Here is a 26,370-nt window from a genome sequence, read left to right on the forward strand (position 1 = left end):
AGGAGTCGGAGAGTGATCTATCACAACCTGAGGATGAGGATGACATTACCTTAATGACTATGCAATTTAGGAACTTTCTAAAGAGGAAGCAGAAGAGACGCCAACAGTGGAATAGAGTTAAATTTCATAAGAATGTCAAGATTTCAAATGATGTGATTTACTATGAATGCAGGAAACCTAGACATGAAAACCAGACTGCCCAAAATTTAAAGCCACTCCTACCAAGGAGAAGGTAGAGGAGAAATCAAATGTGAAGAAGGGAAAGAAGAAATTTCAAAGAGCTTTTGGGCAGACTCGGCTTCGAATTTGTTAGAAACTAAAAAGGAGGAGGAAGTCACCAATTTGTATTTGATGGTCGATAATATTGATCAATCATATCAAGAAGAGGTATGTGACTTAATCTATGCTAAATTTTTGGAAGTTTTTGAAAGAATTTATGATGCATATAGAAAATTAAAGAAAATACATGCTAATCTTCACTTAGAGTTATAAGAATTACAAAGAGAACATGAAATACTTAGGAAAGATCATGCATTGATTGATAAAAGCCATATGAGCTTACTTGATGAATTTGATAACTTGAATAAGAAAAATGAGAATTTAAAAATATCTTATATAGAGTTGGAAAGAAATTAAAAAATTTTAAGGATGAATCAAAGAATAGAGAGTACTATTTGAATTTGAATAAAAAGATTTTAGAAGATTTGAATACATTTCTAAAATTGAAAGTACAAGCTCTTGAGAAAAATAGGATACCACCAATACTTGAAGATTTCATTAATCCTATTTTGTATCCAAAATTTTTAAAATCAGGAAGAATCAGAGTAGTTATAAATGATTGAGAAATCCATTTTCTGGAATTAAATGATATGCTTGTGGCATGTTTGGATATATAGCACATAATAGTACCTTACATAGAAAAACTCATTTAGTATGGAGACCTAAGATGCATAAACCTAGACATATCATATATGCATCTATTTTTAATTTGTCAAAAGTTGAACCCAAACTTATTTGGGTTCTAAGATCTAACATTTTATAGTTTTGCAAGAACGTTCTCATACAAGGCCTCGTGAGAGCATTTGGTGCCTGGACAGCAGTTGCTCAAAGCATATGACTCGAGACACTACACAATTTATAACGCTGGAAGCCAGGAATGGAGGCAGGTTTATATTGGGAGATAACACCACTAAGAGAGTGGTTGGCGTAAGTATGATTGGAAATTTACAAAACTTTTTTTATTGAAAATGTACTACTAGTTGAAGGCTTAAAGCATAATATATTGAGTATTAGCATGCTATATGATAAAGGATACAACGTTAAATTATTTCCTACTAGCTACATATTAAGCCTAAATGGTAATGATGTTTTGTATGATTTAAGGGTAAATAATATTTATATACTAGATTTAAATTATATAAAAACTCCTAATGCTTTTTGTATGAAAACTATTTCAGATAATTCATGGTTATGATATAGGAGACTTCATCACTCTAGCATGAAAAACCTTTGGAAAATTATCCAAAAGAACTTAGTGAGAGGTTTACCAAAACTAGACTTTACTAAGGATCACCTTTATGATGCATCTCAATTAGGAAAACATGTGAAGTCCTCTTTTCAGTCCAATAAGGATCTTAGAACTAGTACACTATTGGAGATTTTGCATATGGATCTTTTTGGACCAGTTAGAACTATAAGTCTAGGAGGGAAGGTATATGATTTGTTATAGTATATATGATTTTTCAAGATTCACATGGGTTAAATTCTTATGTCATAAGAGTGAATCATTTGAGAAATTTAGAAATTTTTTACTTGGATTTAGAGGAAATTAGGACATGAGATTTCAACAATTTAGAGTGATCACAAAGGAGAACTTGAAAAATTTTATAAGGAAAAAGGGATTGATCACAATTTTTTTGCACCTAGAACCCCTCAGCAGAATGGGATAGTGGAAAGAAAGAACATAACATTAATTGAAGCTACTCGAGCCATGTTGGAAGAATATTTACTTCTTAAATACTTTTGGACTAAAGCGGTTAGTATGACATGTTATGTTCTGAATAGGGTGAACATTAGGTCAAAATTGAACAAAACACCCTATGAGCTTCTAAAGGGGAGAACACCTGATTTATTACATTTTCATGTTTTTGGATGTAAGGTGTTCATATACAATAATAAAAAATCAACCTTAGAAAAATTTGATCCAAAATCAGATGAAAGGATTTTTCTTGGATACTCTAGTATTAGAAAATCTAATAGAGTATGTAATAAAAGAACTTTGGTTATTGAGCAGATCATACATGTTATATTTGATGAATCTGAAATTTTGGAAGAGTCAAATGTTGAAGAGGATGAGATAGAAATTAACTCCCAAAAGATTGAGAAAGTTAATTTGGAAGAAAATATAGAGATAGAAAATTCGTTGCCTAGAGATTTCAGATTTTTTAAAAACCATCCTAAGGAATTGATTTTAGGTGAACCTAATGAGGGTGTTAGGATTAGACGTGGACTGAGCAAAGAAGTTAATCATTCTACCTTTATTTTTATAATAGAACCCACAAATATAAATCAATCCTTTTGGATGAGTTTTAGATTTTATCAATGCAAGAAGAATTGAATCAATTTGTAAGGAAAGATGTTTGTGAATTAATTGCAAGGTCAAAGGATCAAAGTGTAGTTGGAACTAAGTAGGTATTCAAGAACAAAATGAATAATTCAGGAATTGTCATTAGGAATAAGGCTAGATTGGTGGCTAAGGGGTATAATCAGATTGAAGGGGTTAATTTTGAGGAAACTTTTACTCCTATAGCGAGACTTGAAGCAATAAGGGTTTGGTAGCCTTTGTCTGTTTTAAAATATTTAAATTATTTCAGATGTATGTTTAAAGTGCCTTTTTGAATGGGTTAATTCAAGAGGATGTTTATGTTGAACAGCCTCTAGGTTTTAAAAATTCAAAATATCTAAATCAAAATTTTCAATTAAAAAAGGCATTATATAGATTGAAATAGGCACCTAGGGCTTGATATGAGAGGTTGAGCACTTTCCTACCAGAGAGATCTTTGATAAAGGAAGTCTGGATACAACTTTCTTTTTAAAGAAATTAGGAGATGATATACTCATTGAACAAATTCATATTGATGATATCATCTTTTTATGATGATTTCTCTAAAATATTGAGTAATGAATTTGAGATGAGTATAATGAGAGATTTAAGTTACTTTCTATGTTTTAGCATTAAGCAAATTGAAGAAGGAACATTTCTTATTCAGTCGAAGTTGTTGAGTCTAGTAATTAGGTTGTTAAGCCTAAGTGAGTGTCCCAAGGCTACCAAGAGGGGGGGTGAATTGGTAGTTTAAAAAAAATTAAAATTTAAGATCCCCTCTTTAAAAATTATTGAACCGAAATAAAATCTCTTTTAAATTTTGTAGAAAAAGATTTTTCAACCACAGAGTTTTTAAAACTGAAATAGAAAGTGCGGAAATGTAAAAACAGTAAAGTAAATGACACCAGAATTTATAGTGGTTCGGTCTATAACCAGACCTACATCCACTCCCCAGAGGCACCCTCTGAGTATTACACTAATACCAATAGTGACTCTCCTTTTGCACCCCACAGCAGGCGGAGAAGCCTTTACAACACACTCTTTTCACCACTCCGGTGCGGCAGAGAACCGTCCGTCCTTTTACACAATACCCAGTGTTGGCAGAGAACCGTCCATCCTTTCACACTCTCTCCTAGTGTGGGCAGAGAACCCTTCGTCCTTTCACACTCTCCTAGTGTGGGCGAGAACCCTTCGTCCTTTCACACCTCTCCTAGTGTGGGAGAGAACCCTTCGTCCTTTCACTTCCTTCTAGTGTCGGCAGAGAAACCGGATCTCCTTGACAGATCTTCTCACAAGAATCTAGAAGGAAGAAAAGAAAGAGTGAAGTAATCCCAATTCACAAGTAGAGGACTCTTACCTTTGAAATCCAAGTGAAGCCTTCTTGCCTCAATGGTAGGAATCCTCCTTGAATGCTCTCTTCAACTCTCTCCTTGGCTATTCTCTCAAGAGGCACGAAGATCAAATGACAAAAAGATTGGGTGGCAGTCTAATTTGGGCTATTTATACAAAAGACAAGAAAAACCGCCCAAAAACTGCAAGTATTCAATTCTGTACGCAGTGGATCGTCCTGTACGATCGTGGATCGTCCTGGACGATTTTACTTAAACGATCTGAAACGACCCTATTTGAATATGTGTACGAAATGTCTTCGTACAGCTGATCGTCTCCGTAGAACTAGTTCGTCCAGTAGAACGGTTATTACAAGGTCGAATCTAGAAACTGCTGAAAACTGTCCTAAGTCGTTAATCGTTTGGACGAAAATTGATTCGTCTAGCAATTTTTACAGAGGACAAGATCGTCCTGTAACGATATATTATTTCGTCTGGCGAAAATTTTCCAGAGAGCAATCGTACTGACGATAATTTATTCTCTGGACGAGAATTTTCCAGAGAGCCAACCGTACTGTACGATAATTAATTTCGTCTGGACGAAAATTTTCCAGAGAGCCAATCGTACTGTACGATAATTAATTTCGTCTGGACGAAAATTTTCCAGAGAGCCAATCGTACTGTACGATAATTAATTTAGTCTGAACGAAAATTTTCCAGAGAGCCAATGACTGTACGAAAATTTATTTGTCCTGGACGAATAGGACTTAGAAAATTTTCCGAGCAAGTTCCTATTCGTTTCATATGCTCTTAGTGGAGATAATGTCTGATCGTCCAGTACGAACAAAAATCTCCTATACGATCAATTAATATGATCTCCTTATGTTTGTGTGTGTATGTTTTTATTCACTCAAGTTACAATCACTCCCTTTCAATTTGATTTCTAAGCAAAGTGCAAGCTTCAAAATTTCAAGGTATCTCATGCTGATTTTAATTTGAAGTCTTCGTAGTCTGGAGTTCTTTTTCCCTGAAATGTTAGTACACACAAGAGCAAATACAATTTTTTCAAAAATGTTAGGAGATAACTACACATTTGAACAATAATGTTTGGAATCATCAAAACTTCATAAGTTGCAAAAATGTAATGCATGCAAATAGCAACTATCTTAACAGAAGTATATGAAGGATATTCTCAAAAAGTATGAAAAAGACAATACTAAACTTGTTAGTACATCTATGAGTTCCTCAGTTTAGTTAGATAAGGACCCAAAGGGAAAATCTATTGATAAAAAAAAATTTAGAGGGATTATTAGATCTTTGCTTTACGTGACTGCTAGCAGACTCGATATTATATTCAGTATTTATTTGTGTGCTAGATTTCACTCAGATCCAAAAGAATCACATTTGACAACAGTGAAAAGGATTTTGAGATATCTCTTGGGAACTTAGAACTTAGGCATTTGGTATCCTAAGTTTAGCTCTTCATTTGAAATAATTAAATATTTTGATTCAGATTTTGTAGGTTGTAGGATTGATAGAAAGAGTACATCTGGAATATGTCAATTTATTAGAAATTCTATAATTTCTTGGTCCAACTGGAAAACAAAATTATGTTGCCCTATTACTGATGAAGCTGAATATATTGCCTTAGGAAGTTGTGTGGCACAAGTTTTTTGGTTGAAACAATAGTTGATTGACTTAGGATTTACAATAGTCGCTATTCTAATTTATTCTGATAACACTAATGCAATTTGTATTTCAAAGAATCCTATTCAACATTCTAGAACCAAGCATATATATATAAGACATCATTTCAGAAAGGATCATGTATCCAAAGGAGAAATTGAACTAAATCATATTTTAACTGAAAATTAACTTGTATATATTTTTATAAAACTAGTAGCCTTTGATACTTTTAGCATATTAAGAATAAGGCTTGGTGTGATTGATCTGAATGCTTAATTAAAAATTTATGTAAACTTGATATGTGTTTTTATGTATCTTTCTATTTTTGTATTTTATGTGTGTTTTGTGTTTTTAATTTTTTGTTTTGTGTGATTTTAAAATGTATTCACATTGAATTTCATGTTTCAGATCGATTGTGCAAAATTTTTCTAAGTGTTCTATTTATACTATATGAAATTCCTTTCGCATTGTACGAATTATGTAGTGTATCGATCATTAGTTATGATAGATTATGTATAGTTTTTGTTTTTAATATAGTTTATACTATACGATCCCTAGATGTCTAAATGATGTGTATACATTCATATGTATGCATATAGACAGTTCTACGGGTAGAAGCAGTTATTATTACCGATCGTACGTACGAACCTGGAGTTCGTACATACGAACCACATATCATTTAAAGTGAGGGACGAATCAAACCGTCATTAAAATGATCTTAAATAACTGATCATCCTGGATGAACACTTGTTCTTCTGTACGATCATATGGTCAAAAAGTATGTATAAAAGGATGCATCGTAAATTGTGTGGATATGAAAAGTCATTTCATTTTGAACACATTTGGTCAAACATATAAAATTTATTTTTATACGTACGAACCTATCAATCATACTGTATAAATTGATTTTCGTACGTACGAAAGATCATTTTTTTCTTTATATAGAAGGCTTTAGAACTCAAATTTCATTCACTTCAATAGCTTTTCAAATCCTTCCCATCTTCAAATCTTTGCAATGGAAAGTTCTAGCAAGAGGGATAGACTTACTAAGGGTTCGTCTTCCAGGAGTGAAGATGATAACTTTTTGTCCAAAACTAATGAGGATTCATTTCAAAGGTTCGTTACTGCCAAAATCACACCCTCAAGAATCCTTCTTCAATAAAACATTAATTTTTAACTAATGCCTCTTTTTGCTGCCACCCAATTTGCTTTTATCCTGACTCTTATTCATTCCTACAATAAGTATATTTTTCACTACTTTCTTGCCAATATGACCTTTAGCACTTATCAAAGTAGGATTAGGTCTTAATTTTTGAAGAAGCTGGTTGAAATTACTAAGGAAGGTTTGGGGATATTTTTGTAATTAAGGACCCACAGAATAAGAGCCCACACTTTGACCTCTGCTTCTAATTTTGACTGGTCTGAAATAAATAAAGTGATTAGAGGGATTGAAGAAGTGTGTCATTTGCCTAAGGTGTCCACTTTGAATAAAAATGCTAGGATCATCCATCATGTTCTTAAAACCTCTATAATTCCTAAAGCTGGTGACCGTATTAATATTACTTATCTTCTTTCCACTGTAACTTACCTTATTATGACTGGTTAACCTATAGATGAAGCCCAACTCATTATTGACTACATTTATGGGCTTCTTGAAATTGGTCATATCTCTCATAAGAGAAAGAAGAATATTGATTTAGGATACCTAGTGACCTACATTCTTGAGAAGAAGTACAATCTAGTTCATCTTGATCCTCATCTAAGATTGCCTATATACTTCACTAATGCTTCATTTCGAGCAATCTTTGGGAGACATCATAGAAATGAGAATTTTGGGGGAGAAGGGGGAGCACCTGCTCCTGCACCTGCACCTGCACTTGCGCCTATTCGTGGACCAGCCTTTCAGGAGATGGTCCAGCGCTTTGATCAGCATGAGAGTCATTTTGATCAACGCTTTGATCAAATTCAGACTCACCTACAGCAGCAGGATGCACAATACTAGCAGGACACGGGCTTGATCTAAGGTCAGTTCGACTCAATGAACTCCAATGTGGCTATGATAAGTAGCTATTTTACTTTCTTCAACCAGCCACCTCCTTCAGACCAGGGCCCCTCAGAGTGATAGATGTATTTCTTATGTGATTGTCTTTGCCAGTGCGTAGTGATATGATGTGATGACTTATGTAGTTTCTCTATGATTGTCTTTTATTTTTATTTTTATGTTTGATGATCTGGTAGTTGTATTGATATCATGTGAGCTTTATTATATTATCTTTATTTTGATATCAATAAAAAATGTCTTATTTTTTATTTAGTTGATTGTATTCTTTGTTTGAAATGTTTGTTTGCCTATAAGATAATCCTAACTTAATTGATCTAAAAAGTAGTATAATTTGAAAAGCAATACAAAAATTAAATTCATTAGAAAATCTAATTTTTAAAAAATTTAAGTTAGCTTAAAACTCGATCAAGTTAAGGCAATCTATCTCATGTTCTTTTTTAGACTTACATAATTTTAATAATGTTATTACAATTTTGATATCTTATTATTTTTTATTTCTATTTTCAATATAAGTATATTTATACTTAGAGAAATTTTAGCTTTTAGATTATTAATTTTGGAAAGATCAATTGAAAAATTGAGAAATGTACAAATATTAAAAAAATCAAATGAAAGCACAATAGTTCGCAAATTGAAAAGAGGTATAAAATTAGCCAAAATATAAAAGATGCACAAAGTGTGCCACAAAATATTTGAAAAGATGCATAATGTTGCCAAATCAACTGTATGTTTTTTCTCTATCTTTTAATCTTTTAATTCAAATAAATATAATATTCAATTAAACTTTTTATTAGAAATTGAATTTAATTAATTCTTATCTTGTCCCTTTTGCAATAATTTTTCTTATTCAATTGTCTAGAATGCTTCATAACCTTGATATATTTATCTTATCTTTGATATATCTTAATTTAAATGTTTTAAATTTTTATTTTTCTCTAATAAACATTAATCTTGTTATTGCAATTATAAATCAATCTCTTTTATGATCAATTATCAAAAGTTTCTCATATGACTTATTGCATTTCTTTTACTTTTTTTTCTTCTTTTTTTGCAGTTGTTAGAAAGGGGGAGAACTATTGTTTGCATTTGAGTATTTTTTGTTTGCTTTTGATTGTTTCTTGTCTTGTTGTTTGCTTTGTTCGTAGTTCATTATAGTATTTTGTATTTTATTTTTGTTTCTCATTTTATTAGCACTTTGTGTGTTAAAAACTTTAAAATAAAAAAAATGAATTATTCTTAATAGAAATTCCCTTATATTTGTTGAGTCTAGTGAATAGGTTATTAGACCTAAGTTATTGTCCCAAGGCTACCTTAGAGGGGGGGTGAATTGGTATTTTTAAAACTTAAACCCTCTTTGAAAAGGTGTTGAACCGAAATGAAAATTTTTATTAAATTTTATAGAAAAAGTTTTTCAACCACAGAGTTTTTTAAACAAAAGTAAAATGCGAAAAATAATAAACAGTAAAGTAAATGACACAAGATTTATAGTGGTTCGGTCTAAACCAGACCTACATCCACTCCCCAGAGGCACCCTCTGAGTATTGCACTAATACCAATAGTGACTCTCCTTTTCACCCACAGCAAGGCGGAGAAGCCTTTACAAACACTCTTTTCACCACTATCCGGTGCGGCAAAGAACCGTCGTCCTTTTACACAATCCACAATGTTGGCAGAAAACCATCCATCCTTTCACACTCTGCTAGTGTGGGCAGAGAACCCTTCGTCCTTTCACACTCTCCTAGTGTGGGCAGAGAACCCTTCGGCTGTTCACATTCTCCAAGTGTAGGCAGCGAACCCTTCGGCTGTTCACACTCTCCAAGTGTAGGCAGCGAACCCTTCGGCCTTTCACACTCTCCAAGTGTCGGCAGCGAACCAGATCTCCTTAACAGATCTTCTCACAAGAAATCTAGAAGGAAGAAATAAAAGAGTGAAGTAATCCCAATTCACAAGTAGAGATTCTTACCTTTAAACACCGATTGAAGTCTTCACACTCCAGTGGTAGGAATCCTCCTTTGAATGTTCTCTCACACTCTCTCCTTGACTCTTCTCTTAATAGGCACGAAGATCAAATGGCAAAAAGATTGGGTGGCAGTCTAATTTGGGCTATATATACAAAAGACAAGAAAAACCGCCCAAAAACTGCAACTTTTCAATTCTGTACGCAGTGGATCGTCCCGTACGATCGTGGATCGTCCTGGACGATATTACTTAAAAGCCTTGAAACGAACTTGTTTGCATATGTGTACGAAATATTTTCGTACAAGCTGATCGTCCCGTACGAACCAAGTTCGTCAGGTATGAACGATTATACCAAGGTCGGTTCCAAAAACTGCAGAATGAATATATAAAAACTGTCCTAAGTCGGTTGTATCGTCTGGATGAAAAATTTATTCGTCCGGACGAAAATCTTATAGAGACCAAATCGTCCTGGACGATATTTAATTTCATCTAGACGAAAATCTTACAGAGAGCAAATCATCTTGTAAGATAATTTAATTTCTTCTGGACGAAAATCTTACAGAGAACAAATCGTCCTGTACGATAATTTAATTTCGTCTGGACGAAAATCTTACAGAGAGCAAATCGTCCTGTACGATAATTTTAATTTCCTTTGGATAAAAATCTTATAGAGAGCAAATCGTCTATAGCGATAATTTAATTTCGCCTGGACGAAAAGGACTTAGAAAATTTTTCTAGTCAGTTCTTATTCGTTCCATGTGATCTTAATAGGAGATAACTGTCTGATCGTCCCGTACGAACTGATATCGTCCCGTATGATCAGTATAAATTTTATATGATCTCCTTATGTGTGTGTGTGTGTGTGTTTTTATTCACTCAATTACAATCACTCCCTCTTCAAATAAAATGATATTTTTAAGCTTCAAAAACTAAAGGTATTTTCTTGCTGAATTTGATTTGAAGACTTTGTGTTTGAGAGTTTTGTTTCACCTGAAATGTTAGTACACACAAAAGCAAATACAAATCTTCTAAAAATTTTAAGAGAGAACTACATATTTGAACAATAATATTTGGAATCATCAAAACTATACAAGTTGCAAAAATGTAAAACATGCAAATAGCAACTATCTTAACAATTGATATCAGAGCACTTCTGAAACATGTCAATTCATTGGAAATTCATTAGTTTCATGGTCTAGTAGAAAACAAAATTCAGTGGCCCTATCTACTGCAGAAGCAGAATACATTGCATTAGGAAGTTGTGTGGCACAAGTACTTTGGTTAAAACAATAGTTGATTGATTTAGGATTAACTATAGGCACTATTCCAATTTATTGTGATAATACTAGTGCTATTTGTATTTCAAAAATCCTATTCAACATTTAGAACCAAAACACATTGACATAAGGCATCATTTCATAAGGGATCATGTATCCAAGGGAGAAATTGAACTTACTTATGTTTCAACTGAAAATCAACTTGCAGTATTTTTTACAAAACTTTAGCCTTTGATACCTTCAGTACATTAAGAACAAGGCTTGGTGTAATTGATTTGAATGCTTAAATAAAAATGTTTTTGCAACATTGATATTTCTGTTTTCGTAGTTTATGTTTTTATGATTTTGTTTTTGTGATTTTTGTTTGTTTTGAGTGATTTTATTTTAGAGTCTGTGAATTTGTCATTGTCTATTGTGATTTATGTGTTTAGTTTGATTTTCTTTGATAAAAATTCAAAAATCCAAAAATTTGTGGTAATCGTCTGGGATGAAAAATTCTCGTACGGGACGGATGTGTGTAAAATTCAGTTTGCGTGATTTTAAACATCTTGTGAGCAGTTTTTAATGGTTCGTCTGTACGATCTGCATGATCGTCCGGGACAAAATTTTTTTTCTCTCAAACGGTCGTGACGATTGAATACAGCAGTTGAATGGATAAGGAAGTTTTAATTATGAACTTTGTCCGTACGAACTTTGTTCGTCCAGATGAACAGACGTCGATTTCATAGCGGGGGACGTTTCAACTGCCATTAAAATGAGTTAACTTTGGATCGTCTGTACGACAATAATTATCTGTACGATTCGGTCAAGTTCAAAAAGTCTGTATGAAAAGGACATATCGTAAGTTGTGTTGATTACGAAAAGCGTTACATTTGGACGAAATTTGATCGTCTATACAAAACTTTTTCGTCCAGACGAACGATAATTTTGTCCAGGACGAACATTTTTCGTCCAGGACGAACGTACGTTTTCTATTAAATGAGAATGGTTTTCTAACTCAACAATCACATTTCCAAACATCTCTCTTTCAATCCCTTTTGATTTCTACATCAACAATGGCCTCCTCTAGCAAGCGACAAAAAGGTTTTAGCAAAGAAACCCCATAGGAATTCTCTCCTGAGAACTTTCTTTCAAAGGCAAATGAGGAATCCTTTCCTCGATTTGCCCTCCTGAAAAAGTCACTCCATCTTGAATCTTGAATCCAGAGTGAGTAAAACTTCAAGGTTATGCATCTTTTCGCTTCCACTCAGTTTAAATTTATCTTAACTCTTATCCACCTCTAAACAAACAGACCTTCCTTTACTTCCCTAGCAAATATGAGTTTTTCAACTCGACACTCTTCTTTCAGTTCTTTTTTTTTAAACAAAAAGTTGAAATCACAAAGCATGACTTAGGTGCTTTTCTCAACTTAAGAACTGAAGGTTTTAGGCTCACACCCTTAATGAACGAAACACCTTCAAGTGGTTTGAAATTCAATAGGGTGATTAGAGGAAATAGCCTAGATTATAATATTGCTATAGTTTCTCTGGAATGACCAAAAATGCTCGAATCATCCAGCACATTCTTAGATCTTCTTTAATTTCCAAAAAGCTGGTGATAGAATCAACATTACTCCACTCCTTTCTGTTGTGGACATTTTTGATTTATGAGAGATTGTCCTATTGATGAAGCCCAACTTATCTTAGACTATCTTTATGAGCTTTCAAAATTGGGCATGCTGATCAGAAAAGAAAAGAAATATTTCATTAGGTCACTTGGTTATCTTTATTTTGGAAAAGAAATACAATCTAGTGCATCCTGAATGAAGAGTTGAAGAGCCTGTCTACTATAATGATGCTTCTTTTAGAGCGATCTTCAAAGAGGAAAAAGAGAAAGGCAACATGCCAGTGCTTCTGAAAGAAGAAGAAGAAGGAGAGCAAACATCTGCACCTCAATCAAATTTATCAGAATTTGATTGAGAAATTTGGATAGACTTGAGACTCATTTTGATCAACGATTTGATCAATTGATGCTCAACTTCAGTAGCAGCAACAGGACATTGGTAATATAAGAAATGAAGTTCATGAAATTAATACCAATGTTATGTTGATGAGTATCCTACTTCAACTTATTTGGTGTGTTCCTCTCCTCCTCCAGAAGAATAGAAATTTGGGTTTTGATTTTTCTAGATGTTTCATGTACAACTTTTTGCTTTAGTTGTGTTTGTTTAAAAGTCAGTGTATTTTCTCCTTTTTGTGTTATATTATATTATGGAATTGATATTGTAATCTTTTTTATTAATATCAATACTTTGTGTGTTTGCTTTAGAATTTGAATTGTTTTTGAAATGTATTTAATAGTTTTTATGAATTTTCATTAGTCTTTTTTAATCTTAAGATTGTGCTTAAATTAAGATTGTATATTTGAAATTAATTTCATTAGAAAAATCTAAGTCTTCTAAAATTTAAAAATTTGTTTATAACTTGTTATAAATTAGAATTTTAATTTCATATCTATTCATTTAGACTATATTAAATTTAGTATATATATCATATAATTTAGATGTTTTCTTATTTTATATTTCTTTGCCTTCAAGTAATATTTATGCACTTAAAAAATTTGAAATTTTAGATTATTGATCTTGGACAAAAGAATTGGGGTATCAATTACTGTTGAAAGATTATACAAAAAGTACAAAAATCAAAAGGATATGCGTAAAGGTTTTCGCAAAATGTGAAAAAGAAGTAACAAAATAAGCCCAATGTAAATAAAAGATGCCACAAAAAATGTGCAAATACCTGAAAAAGATGCGCAAAGCGCCACAAGTGGTAATTCTCACTTTCCAGATTGCTTTCAATCTCTTTAATTCAATTGAATCTTATGTTCATTTATATTTCTATTGAACTTTGATATTAAGAATTTTTATTCATCTCTCTTTGTAATTGATTTTCCTTTATCTCAAATGTTTAAATTGAAATCATGTCTTTGATAAATTCTCTTTCTTTACAATGTTATATCACTTCTTAAATTTCTATGTGAATTTCTATGATTTACCTTAAGTTTATTAGTTTTAGATATGCATACCTTATGCAATCAACTCTTCCAGATTAAATTTTCAAAAATGGATTTCATACAATTACATACATTTCTTTGTCTATTTCTTCTTCACTTTTTGTTGTTGTCAAAAAGGGGGAAAATTATTGTGTTTTTGTATGTGTGTTTTTTGTATGTTTGTTATTTTTAATTTTGTGTCATTTGGCTTGTGGTTATTAGTATTGTCCTTTTGTATGTTTGTATTTTGGAATTTTGTGTCATTTGGTCCTTGTTTTATTAGTATTGTCTTTTGTATGTTTGGGGAAATTTTGATTTTGTGTCATTTGGCTTTGGTGCTATTAGTATTGGTCTTGGTATTTTTTTATTTTTTGGTTAAAAAATTTTTTTAAAAACAAAAATTGGTGTTCTTTTAGTTCAAAAATGCCTCTTATTTTCATGTATTCATCATTTCAGGGGAGTTTAGGGATATTTTTTTTTTAAAATTGGAAATCATACAAAACAATAATTGTTTTGGCCATCATCAAAAAGGGGGAAAGATTGTTAAGATAGTTTTTTACTATTTGCATATTTTACATTTTTTGCAACTTGTATGTTTTGATGATTCCAATATTTATTGTTTAAAATGTGTAAGTTTTCTCCTAATAATTTTAGAAGATTTGTATTTGCTTTTGTGTGTACTAACATTTCAAGGGTTAACAACTCTCAAACACGAAGTCTTCAAATCCAAATTCAGCAAGAAAATATCTTTAGTTTTTGAAACTTAAAATTATCATTTTATTTGAGAGGAGTGATTGTAATTGAGTGAATAAAATACACACACAACAATAAGGAGATCAATATAAAATTTATACTGATTGTACGGGATGAATAATCAAGTTCGTACGAGAACGATCAGACAGTTATCTCCTTATAAGAATCACATTGAACGAATAAGAACTGGCTAGAAAAATTTTCTAAAGTCCTTTTCAAATCCAGACGAATTAAATTATCGGTCAGGAACGATTTGCTTACTCTGTAAGAATTTTCGTCAGACGAAAATTAAAATCGTACTGACGATTTGCTCTCCTGTACAAGATATTTGTCCAGAACGAAGATTAAATTATCGCTACAGGACGCATTTTCTCTCTTGTTAAGATTTTCGTCCAGACGAACTTAAATATCGTCCAGAGATCGATTTTGGTCTCTGAATATTTTTCGTCCGGGACGAAAAATTTTCGGTCCGAGACGATCAAACCGCTCTAGGAACGATTTTTTCTATAATATCATTTGATACAATTTATTGGGAACCGACCTTGGTATAACCGTTCGTACCGGACGAACTTGGTTCCAACTATCGTACGGGACGATCAAGCTTGTACGAAACATTTCATACACATATGGCAAACAGGTTCGTTTCAAGCTTTTAAGTAATATCGTCCAGGACGATCCCGATCGTACGGGCACGATCTATTGCGTTACAAAATTGAAAACTTGCAATTTTTGGGCGGTTTTCTTGTCTTTTGTATCAATAGTCCAAATTAGACTGCCACCCAATCTTTTTGTCATTTGATTAGTGTGCCTATATGAGAAGAAAAGTTAAGGAGAGTGTGACGAGAACATTCAAACGATGATTCCTACCACTTGGAGTGTGAAGAACTTCAAATCGGTGTTTAAAGGTAAGAGTCTCTACTTGTGAAATTGGATTTCTTCACTCTTTTTCTTTCTTCCTTCTAGATTCTTGTGAGAAGATCTATCAAGGAGATCTGGTTCGCTGCCGACACTTGGAGAGTGTGAATAGCCGAAGGGTTCGCTGCCTACACTTGAAGAGTGTGAACAGCCGAAGGGTTCGCTGCCTACACTTGGAGAATGTGAACAGCCGAAGGGTTCTCTGCCCACACTAGGAGAGTGTGAAAGGACGAAGAGTTCTCTGCCCACACTAGGAGAGTGTGAAAGGACGGACGGTTCTCTGCCAACACTGTGGATTGTGTAAAAGGACGACGGTTCTCTGCCGCACCGGGTAGTGGTGAAAAGAGTGTTTGTAAAGGCTTCTCCGCCTTGCTGTGGGTGCAAAAGGAGAGTCACTATTGATATTAGTGCAATACTCAGAGGGTGCCTCTGGGGAGTGGATGTAGGTCTGGTTTAGACTGAACCACTATAAATCTTGTGTCATTTACTTTACTGTTTTTTATTTTTCGCATTTTACTTTTGTTTAAAAAACTCTGTGGTTGAAAAACTTTTTCTATAAAATTTAATAAAAATTTTCATTTCGGTTCAACACTTTTTTAAAGAGGGTATAAGTTTTAAAAATACCAATTCACCCCCACCCCCTCTTGGTAGCCTTGGGACATTAACTTAGGTCTAACAACCTATTCACTAGATTCAATAATATTCACATGTTTATTCATTTAGGGGGAGTTTGGAAGAAATTTAGGATTGTCAAATTTATTCAAATAATAATTATTTTACCATCATAAAAAAGGGGGAGATTGTTGAGATAGTTGTTATGCATGTTTGATATTCTTACAACTTGTATATTTTTTATGATTTCAAATATTATTGATTTGATTGTTATTTCTCCTAACATATTTTGGAAGATTTATTTTGCTCTTGTGTGTACTAACATTTCAGGGAAAATCATACTCTGAATTGTTGAAGACTTTGAATAAAAAATAGTTTATAGTTTATTATAATCGTAGCATGTATTTTTTTATTTTATTTAGTTTGAGAGAGTGTGATTGCAATTAAGTAACTGAGCACACATACACACACCAGGGGGAGAGTTTTAAAATTCATATTTTTAAACTGATCATAATGTACGATGTTACTTCGTACGGGATGATCTATTAGTTATTGTCCCCAGTGAGCAGTCGAACGAACAAAGAGGATAAATTTTTTTTCTAAGTATAGATCATACATATGATATTTATTTTCATCCCAGGATGAACGTCTTTGGTTTTTTCTCAAATGAAGATCGTACGGACGATATTTATGATCGTTCCATGACGAACGTCTCTATTTTGTCCTCGGGCGCATATCATACGGGACGATATTTATGATCGTCCTAGGACGAACGTCTTTGGTTTTTCTTCGATTGAAGATCATACATATGATATTTTATTTTGTCCCAAGACAAACGTCTCTATTTTATCCTCAAACGCATCACATACGGGACAATATTTATGATCGTCCTAGGACGAATGTTTATATTCTGTTTTCGTTCAGTTCATCCTGACTTTTCGTATAGACAAACTTTGAAATATTTCTGTTCATACCGGACGAACTTGGTTCGTACCGGACGAACTTGGTTCGTATCGAATGATGATCGTGTACGAAATAAGTTCATACCAATTCACAATGGGTTCATACACAACAGTATTTGAACTACTCGTACGTACGAACACATGATCGTACAAACGATCGTGGATGATCAAATTTGAAAATTTCAGTTTTCTAGATGGTTTTTCGTATCTTTTGTATAAAAGGTCCACTAAAAACTATCACTTAATCTTTTTGTCTTTTGGTCTTTGTGATTTGTAAAGGGCAATTGAAGGAGAGAGTGTGAAAGAGTGTTTGAGAAAGATTTTTTCCTAGTGGAGTGTGAAGGATTCACAAGGTTACTCAAAGGTAAGGATCTATGTGTATGATTTGTATTTCTTCACTCTTTCTCTCGTCTTTCTAGATTGCTCGTGTGAAGATCTTTCAAGAAGATTCAGTTCTCTGCCGACACTTGAAGAGTGTAAACAGTCGAAGGTTATCTACCTATACTTTGAGCGTGTGAAAGGACAAATGTTCTTTGCCTATACTTGGAGAGTGTGAACAGTAAAAAATTCTCTGCCTACACTTGGAGGGTGTGAAAGGACAAAGGTTCTCTGCCTATACATGGAGGGTGTGAAAGGAGGTTCTCTACCTACACTTGGAGGGTGTGAAAGGACGACGGTTCTCTGCCCCACCGGGGATTGGTGGAAGAGAGTTTTGTAAAGGCTTCTCCGCCTTGCTGTGGGGGCAAAAGGAGAGTCACTTTGGTAATAGTGCAATACCTGAAGTGGGAGGCTTCAGGGAGTGGATGTAGGTCTTGTTTGACCGAACATCTATAAACCTTTGTGTCTTTTATTTCCGCAGCTTTAATTTATGCAAGTTATCTGTTGTGGTTGAAAAGTTATTTTGAAAACTTTAATTAACTTGTTCAGTTTATTAATCAGTTTTATTTTTAAATCCAAGAAGATTCATTTTTTAAATTATCAATTCACCCTCCTCTTGATTAGCCTTGGGACATAAGCTTATGCTTAACAACCTATTCTAGATTCAACAAGAATCAACATTATTTGTTTTAATGGTGTCAAAAATTAATTGATCTTTAGCTCATTAGATTTGACTCATCGAACAATTATATTCGATATAAGTATGTCAAATTTGTAAATAATTTGGTCATTTAATTAATATTTTGAAACTTTGAAATGTGCTTTAAACATTTGATTTGGACTCGTTGAGGCTTGAATTTGATCATTTTTTATGCTGTTAAATTTCTCTTGTTTAGACGCTTAATTTGACTATAAATTTGTAAAAATATAAATTTAAATGATATCAAGTTGAATTCTTGGAGTTTCAATTTAAATATGCCGTGAGAAATTCTCGTTCAGTTAATATGATATTTGATGAAGTATGAATGCTAATAAATATTATTATTATTATTAATTTTGTATATGCATATATAATAATAATAATAATAATAATAATAATAAGTTTAGATGCTCCTTCGGTTATAAATATCCGCAGTTGGGCTATGTGTCGGCTTTGTAGAACGGAAACCCTAGATTATCATACGAGAGAGAAGTATAGTAAGGTAAGCGTCAAGGTTCACGGAACTCCGCGTTGCATGCGAGGAGGTTTTCGACATTATAGCACCAATTTTGGCAGATTTTCGGGGGTTGGGAAACATGTAATTGATAGCAGGTCTATTTGAAGGTAGTTATACGGGCTTTTGACCTACATCGGTCCCAAACGATTATGAAGGGTTTATAGCTTTTTTTTTATACGGACTTCTAATCTGCTGTTTTAGTTGACAGTAGAGGTATATGAGCAAATTTCAGCGACGAAGTGATTTCACTTCTTTAATGTTTTCCAGGTCTTTCAATTGAGGTTTGCATTCTTCTTTGTTCATCTATGTCATTATTTTGTTTTGTTTTTTCAAATCTGTTGGATGACAGATCTAAGTATGATTTTCTGTTGTCTGGATGGTATTTTTGAATGATGCTCTTCCTGAGCATCCTGGGACCTGTAGCATAATCATGTAGCTGATGGGGAATTTCTTCATGCATGTTTCAAACATATATGTGAGGAGGTAAAACGTTTAACTATGCACTTTTGAAAAAAAAAAATTGCGAAGTAATACAACATGGATTTATCTTCAGGAAACCTATTTTATAAATGGATTTAGATTCACTTCTAGTTATCTTGGAGTGGAATGATGAAATTCTTGTGCTAATGAAGCATGTTGTTGCTAATGTGATGAAAAGCACTCCACACGAGATTTCTGACCATATAAGCTCTGATAATTGGTTTAATTATGGTTTTCTGTTCGTGGTAGGCGGGTGATGGATGCCATAAGAATCGTTGTCGGGCGATGATAGTCTGAGAACTATAATTGATAAAATGATCGAAGTAAGGTGATGGTGATTCAATGACTATAATTTGTGGGTGACGGAAGTTAAAGGATTGTATTCTGGTGGTTCTTATGTTAGAAGAATTGTAGTCAGGCGACATTGGTCCGAGGATCGTGCTCGGGCGATGTTGTTCCAAGTACTTTGGTCGAGAGCAATTGTGGTCCGAGGACTTTAATCGAGTGATGGTGGTTAGATGGCTATAATCGAGGATGGTGCCCAAAGGATTATTGTAGGTAGGGGATGGTGGTCCAAGGGCTCTAGTCTTGCTAATGTGGTTCAAGGATTAGAGTCGGCTGCTATCGGTCTATTGCAGAAGTCCAATTATGGCAGTTGAGTGTTAGAGGTCCTATGTTGGTAGTTGAGCGAAAGAGGCCCGATGATGGAATTTTGACAGTGATGTTCAGCCAGCAAAAGTCTGGCATGGGCGATAGGGTGGAGTCTAATGACAATGGTCACCCTGCGAATGTCTAGCGGCATCGGCCGGGTGGAGGTCAGGCGACGTCGGTCGGGTGGATGTTCGATGGCAATGGTCGGCCAACTAAGGTTTGGTGGTGACAAGCCAAACTGGACTGCAAAACTTTGGTAGTGGCCAGCCATCGAGGGTTTACTCACAATGTTTCTTCGGTGGAGCTCTAGGATTCTTCAAGACTCAGAATTCTCTTGAATCTATAGTTCTGGTCCCCCATTTATATAGGGAGAGGGGGCCTATTTATATATTTTTTTTGGAATGACATGCACTGTAAATATGGAGAAAATTTGAAGTACTCTATCGGACAATCCATATTGATTCCTTCTATTATAATTTAATTTCAGCATTTAAGTGCTTAATGATGTTGGAATTAAGCGATCTTGGGCTCGTTGGAGTCTTCTTGTCGATCCGCTCGATTTGAATATAAGCATGTTAAATTTGAAAATAATTTGGTCTATTAGATTTTCAGAGGTTGGGTGACATGTAAGTGATGGTTGGTCTATTTGAGGGTTGGTTTATGGGTCTTTTGACCTACGTTGGTTGCAAACGAATATGAATTGTGATTTATAGCTTTTTTATTGATATCTATGTTGGTTGCAAACGAATATGGAGTGTGATTTATAGTTTTTTATTGATATGGACTTCTAATCCTCCGTTTTAGTTTACAGTAGGGGTGTATGAGAAAATTTCAGCAATGAAGTGATTTCACTTTAATTTTTTCTAGTTTTTTGAGTTAGGCCTGCATTCTTGTTGTTCATCTATGTCATTATTATTATTATTATTATTATTCAAGTCAGATGCATGATAGATCTAAGTACAATTTATTTCTTGTCTGCCTAGTATTTTTGGATGGCATTTTTGAATGATGCTCTTCCAGAGCATTGTGGGATCTATAGCATAATCATGTAGCTGATGGGGGATTTCTTCATGCATGTTTCAATCATATATTGGAGGTGGTAAAACAGTTAACTATGCTTTTTTGCAACAATTTTGCAGAGTAATACAACATGGATTTATCTTCCGAAAACCTATTTCATAGATGGATTTAGATTCACTTCTAGTTATCTTAGAGTGGAATGATGAAAATCTTGTGCTAATGAAGCATTTTGTTGCTAATGTGATGAAAAGCACTCCACACGAGATTTCTGACCAGATAAGCTCTGATAATTGGTTTAATTATGGTTTTGTGATGAAGATTCAATATTTCAGAGTAATGCATGCGTATTTTAGTAATGCATTTCTATTTTGTTAATATTTATGGCTTGTGGTGCATCACAAATTAAAAACCTGCATCACCGAGGTGACCTTATAAAACTTCCTTGAAATGCCAAAATTTCATCAGACATCTAGGACAAAGATTTGTCCTCTTGATGTCTAGAACATGTTTGGTTACATAGTAGGGTGATTGCTCGACGATTATCAAAGTGAGGAACATGTTATAATAGCTTGGTAGTTCAATTTTATTTGCATTGCATGGTTTAGAATTGTGTATTATGAGGCGCAAGGTGTGAGTCAACATTTTTTTGGGAAAATTTGCAATGAGAGGCATATGCGAGGTTTACGCCTTACATAATGTGGTGTGCATCACCTCAATATTTATGACATGTACAATTTAGTGTTAGAGTATATTTAAAAAACCAAATATAAGCAAAATAAACTTAATAAAACACTTCTACTTCATAATAATGCTCACACTTCACTCATGCATGCATTTAGTCTCAAGTGATAGCCATTACTCATCTCACGCAATCCCTTCTCTACTCCACATGCACTCTACTGGCTGTCTACATTCTAGCCGCCAATGCCATCGCCTTGTCCTCTTTGTCAAGTCTCTTTCCTCCACAATGAAGTCTTACTTCGATATTTATTTTGTTACTTGATACTTTGCATAATTTATTTATTTTTTATTATGTTTGGATGTTAATGTGTTATGTTAATATGTTACTTCTCACTTTATACTTTGATTTGCATACAATAATATTTATTTTGCACAATTTGTTGATTTTGAGGCTTATGCCTTATCTTACATATGAAAACTGGCTCTATATTCAATTGCCCAATTTTGAACCTGATGCGTTGATGTGCTTAATTACTTTGAATGGGCCATCGTCTTTTGGTTTTTCACATTAAATCTTCTTATATCAGAAAATGTTGTGCATTGAATTTATTTTAATGTTTCTGATTATATAAATATATATATATAAATTTTGCTTTATGATCATTTCACACAATAGTTCGTGAAGTTTCTTGATTTTTTTTCTGTTCTTTTTTCTTAAGCTATTAATGAAGTCTGTATCTTTATTTGTTGGAATTAGTTCTACAATTGTGATGGGATTGCAACTGTATACAACTTTGAAAGGGCTTAGATTGGTTATTTTGCCAACATAACAATTATACACAAATTCTACTTACGCAAGAATATGATCCTATTAACAAATGTTTTTTGTAAAATAAACCCCTAAGAGATTTCATAAAGAAATTTGTTCATGTTTTTAGTTTAGTTGTTCGTGTGCGAGTGGGCTATTGAGCTATATTGTAATTTGGTTCCTATTTTCCTCTATAACATTCAGCAAAGAATGGCATAAAAATTTGACGTCGTGATTAAATGCGATAGTTTTGGAATACCATGAAGTCAAATGATTTCACAGAAACAAATTTAAGCAATATGTGCCGCATCAAGGGCTTTGTTACAATATACTAAATATGCTATTTTAAGAAAATCAATCTACTATATGTCCATTATTGCATCGTTGTATTATTGCATGTAAGGATGGCTGATGATGAAATCCACCACAAAAATTATAATACACCAAGGGGCATGTTATGTTGTACAATATATATATATATATATATATATATATAGGGATTTTTACGTTAATATAAAAGATGGTTATAAGGTCCTTAAAGGGAACTCAAGCTCACTACTGCTCAAAAGAACTTAAAAAAAAAACAAAAAAAATCTAAAAGCTTGAGTTTCCTAGTAAGCAAAAGTACATGAAATTTATATATATTCTATGGTGCACAAGAGCAAGCATTCAAAAAATAATAGAGTTACAAAAAACAACAACTAGCTCAAGCAATCTCAATAGATTGACCTCTCGATCATCTGCACTAAGAACATTATGCACTGAGAGGTAATATAAAGAAAAATAATCACATCAAAAATAATAGTAAACATTATGATAATAACACCAATAAAAGTATCCATTACCAACAATAAGATAGCCACCCGAAAAAAGGAGGTAACGCCTTGCAAGAGACCAATTCAAACCCACTGAGAACATATAGGATCCAACTCAGTAAGCACAATAGCTTCAAAAGGGACCAAGATAAACAAGCAGCTCACCCCCAACCCATTAGCATACAATCAAATGATATCAGGTAAAAAGAAAGCACAAGAAGTTCCCAGGAATAAAGGATAGCCCCAAAATAGTAAACCCATAGAACCTGTGAGACACCCAGCATAATAAGGAACCATATAACCAGAGGACAACAACAAGGTAAGAACACCCGTCCAAAATATTGCGGCAAAAGGAAAAACACCCAGCAGCAACACATGCCAAAAGAGTTAAAGAAACTAGAGGATAAACCCCAACAACACAATAAAACTGCCAGCCACCCGAGAACATCAACCAAACCATCTAGTTAACAGTAATAAGAACACTATAAAAGACACCACAGAACTTACGAATCAGTAGATCAAATCCCCATAAATCCTTGAGGTAAATCCCATGATAACATTGAGTCAGCAACCAAAGGCCCAGAATAAGACAGCAGCATGAATAACACCCAAACACTAAAAGCTCCCACGCAATCGAGGTATGAACAAAATAAAAACCAACAGAGAGGCGCCAAATCTAGTCCTCTAGGAAAGACAAACTAACCCAAGAGGCAAAAAAAGAAAATGCTAAAATCAGCCACCCAACGAACAGCTACCAAAAGCAACTGCATTAAGGAATAACATATGGAAAACTAATCTCATCCAAATTTAAAAGACCTCTAATATGAGGAGGAAAATTAGAAACGGGAAAATCCTCCATGAACTCCAAATCACGGCCCCACTTAGAAATGCCATGTGCACAAGCATTACCCTCCACCTGAATAATAGAAAAAGAGCAGTTAAACATGCTTAACCAATGCTTAATATCTCTCATGTAAAACACAACAACATGATAGACACTTTCCTTCCTCAATGTAGAAACCTGATGCCAATAGGTATAATCAATCTCAACCACAATATTCATGACATCTAGAGAAACAGAGTTTTAAACCATATAAGATAGTAAAGATGATATCATCATTAACATCACTGTTGTAAAAAGGACCAACAAAGTCCAAAATGCCTTTACTGTTAGCATCTCTGATGATACCACCACAGCCCACCCTAGAAATAACATTAACAACATCCAAGTTAAGCTTAAAGAAATTAATCAGAGGTTTCATCCAAAATATACTTTTAGGATCATTAAGAATACAATCCCCAACCAGCTTAATACCTAATTTAGTTGCAACATTAAGAGAGTTTTTGAAATTCTTAGGAAAAAGTAATTTAGCAGAATAAAGTGCGACAATCTTGTTTTTAACATTCTGAATAATTCTATTATGATTTATGACCATCCCATTGAAATGAGCATTATTCCTATTCAACCATAAAAACCAAAGAATAAGAGAGTGAATAACATTCTTGATATGACCTATGGATTTAACAACCCAACAATTAAAAATAGAATAAATAGAAGCCTTAGCATTAAAGCAATTTACATGCAAGATATTATCAAAGTAAGTTCAAACTTTAACAGCACAAAGATCAGAAACAAACACATGATGCATATAAATCATATGGTAACAACATTGACATTTAGATGGAAGGATAAAGCCACGTTTAATCAATTTGTCATCAGTAGGGATAAACTTATGTAAAATACGCCAAACAAAAATAAGGACCATAAAAAGAATACTTTTATGCCAAATCATTTTAAAAATTTTAGAAGCCTCTTGCTTAGCTCTAAAAGAATGCCAAGCATCCTTTAATCTAAATTTACCATCTTTAGTTAAGGCACAAAGTTGAACATCAAGAGAATTAAAGTTTAACGGAATCTGTAAAATTTTCTAAATAAAAAACTTAGGAAGAAAATTATAGAGTTTCACAACATCCCAACCATTCTCTTTGAAAAAATAATTAAAACCTTCACATAATCAATGGAAATAGAATTAATAATAGAATGAATGGATTGACCTCTCAACTAACGATCCTACCAAAAGAAGATATTATCACTACCAAGGCCTCAATTAATAATCATCTCAACAACCCATTTCACTTTGCAACGACGTTGCCAAATGTTATAGTTGCCTTTACTATAACAAACCATGGAAGGATGATTCCCCCCACAATACTTAGTATTCATAAACTTGGCTTAAAGACTCGAATTAGAATGAAAAGTATACCATAACTTAAATGAAAATGAATAAGCCAGGTCCTTCAGGGACTTACAACCCAGAGCCCCTTCAACCAAAGTGCCACAACATTTATCCCAAGAGGACCAGTGAATTTTAAAGTTGGTATTAGCTCCTCTCCAAAAAAACTTATTTAAAATCCTTTCAATCCTGTTACAAACAGCTTGAGAAGGAAACAAAGTTTGAAAAGTATAAATATGGATGAAACAAAGAACACTTTTAATAAGAGTTGACCTACCACCAAAGCTTAAAAAGTTAGAATCCCAAGACAAAAGTCTGCTGTGCACAGCCATAATTAAATCATCGAAAAGGAAAGAAACCTTCCTACCCTTAAAAAGAGGAACACCAATATAGTTTAAAGGCAAGCAAGAATGGCTGAAACCCGTTAATGTATAAATGCCCACAATACGCTCTAAAGAAACTTTCTTAGCAGTAATAAACACACACCTTTATTTATTAAAAGCCAGACCACTCACTAACTCAAATTACAACAACAACAACATCAAGCCTTTATCCCACTACGTGTGGTCGGCTACATGAATCCTTTTTCTCCATTGTGTCATATTAAAAGTCAAATTCTCGTTTAAATCTAATAAAGAAAGGCCATTCCTAATATTTTATAACCAAGTCTTTTTAGGTCTACCCCTACCTTTCTTAACATAAGTCAAATCTAATACCTCTACTCTCCTAACAGAGTCATCGGAAGGCCGCCATTTTATGTGACCAAACCATCTAAGGAGACTCTCTCTAATCTTATCTTCTATTGGAGCTATTCCAACCCTTTCACGTATATGCTCATTTTGTATCCTATCTCTAAGGGTAAAGCCACTCATCCACCTAAGCATCCTCATCTCTGCCACA

This window comes from Dendrobium catenatum, unplaced genomic scaffold (assembly GCF_001605985.2).
Source record: "Dendrobium catenatum unplaced genomic scaffold, ASM160598v2 original_scaffold_107050, whole genome shotgun sequence".
Lineage (NCBI taxonomy): Eukaryota > Viridiplantae > Streptophyta > Magnoliopsida > Asparagales > Orchidaceae > Dendrobium > Dendrobium catenatum.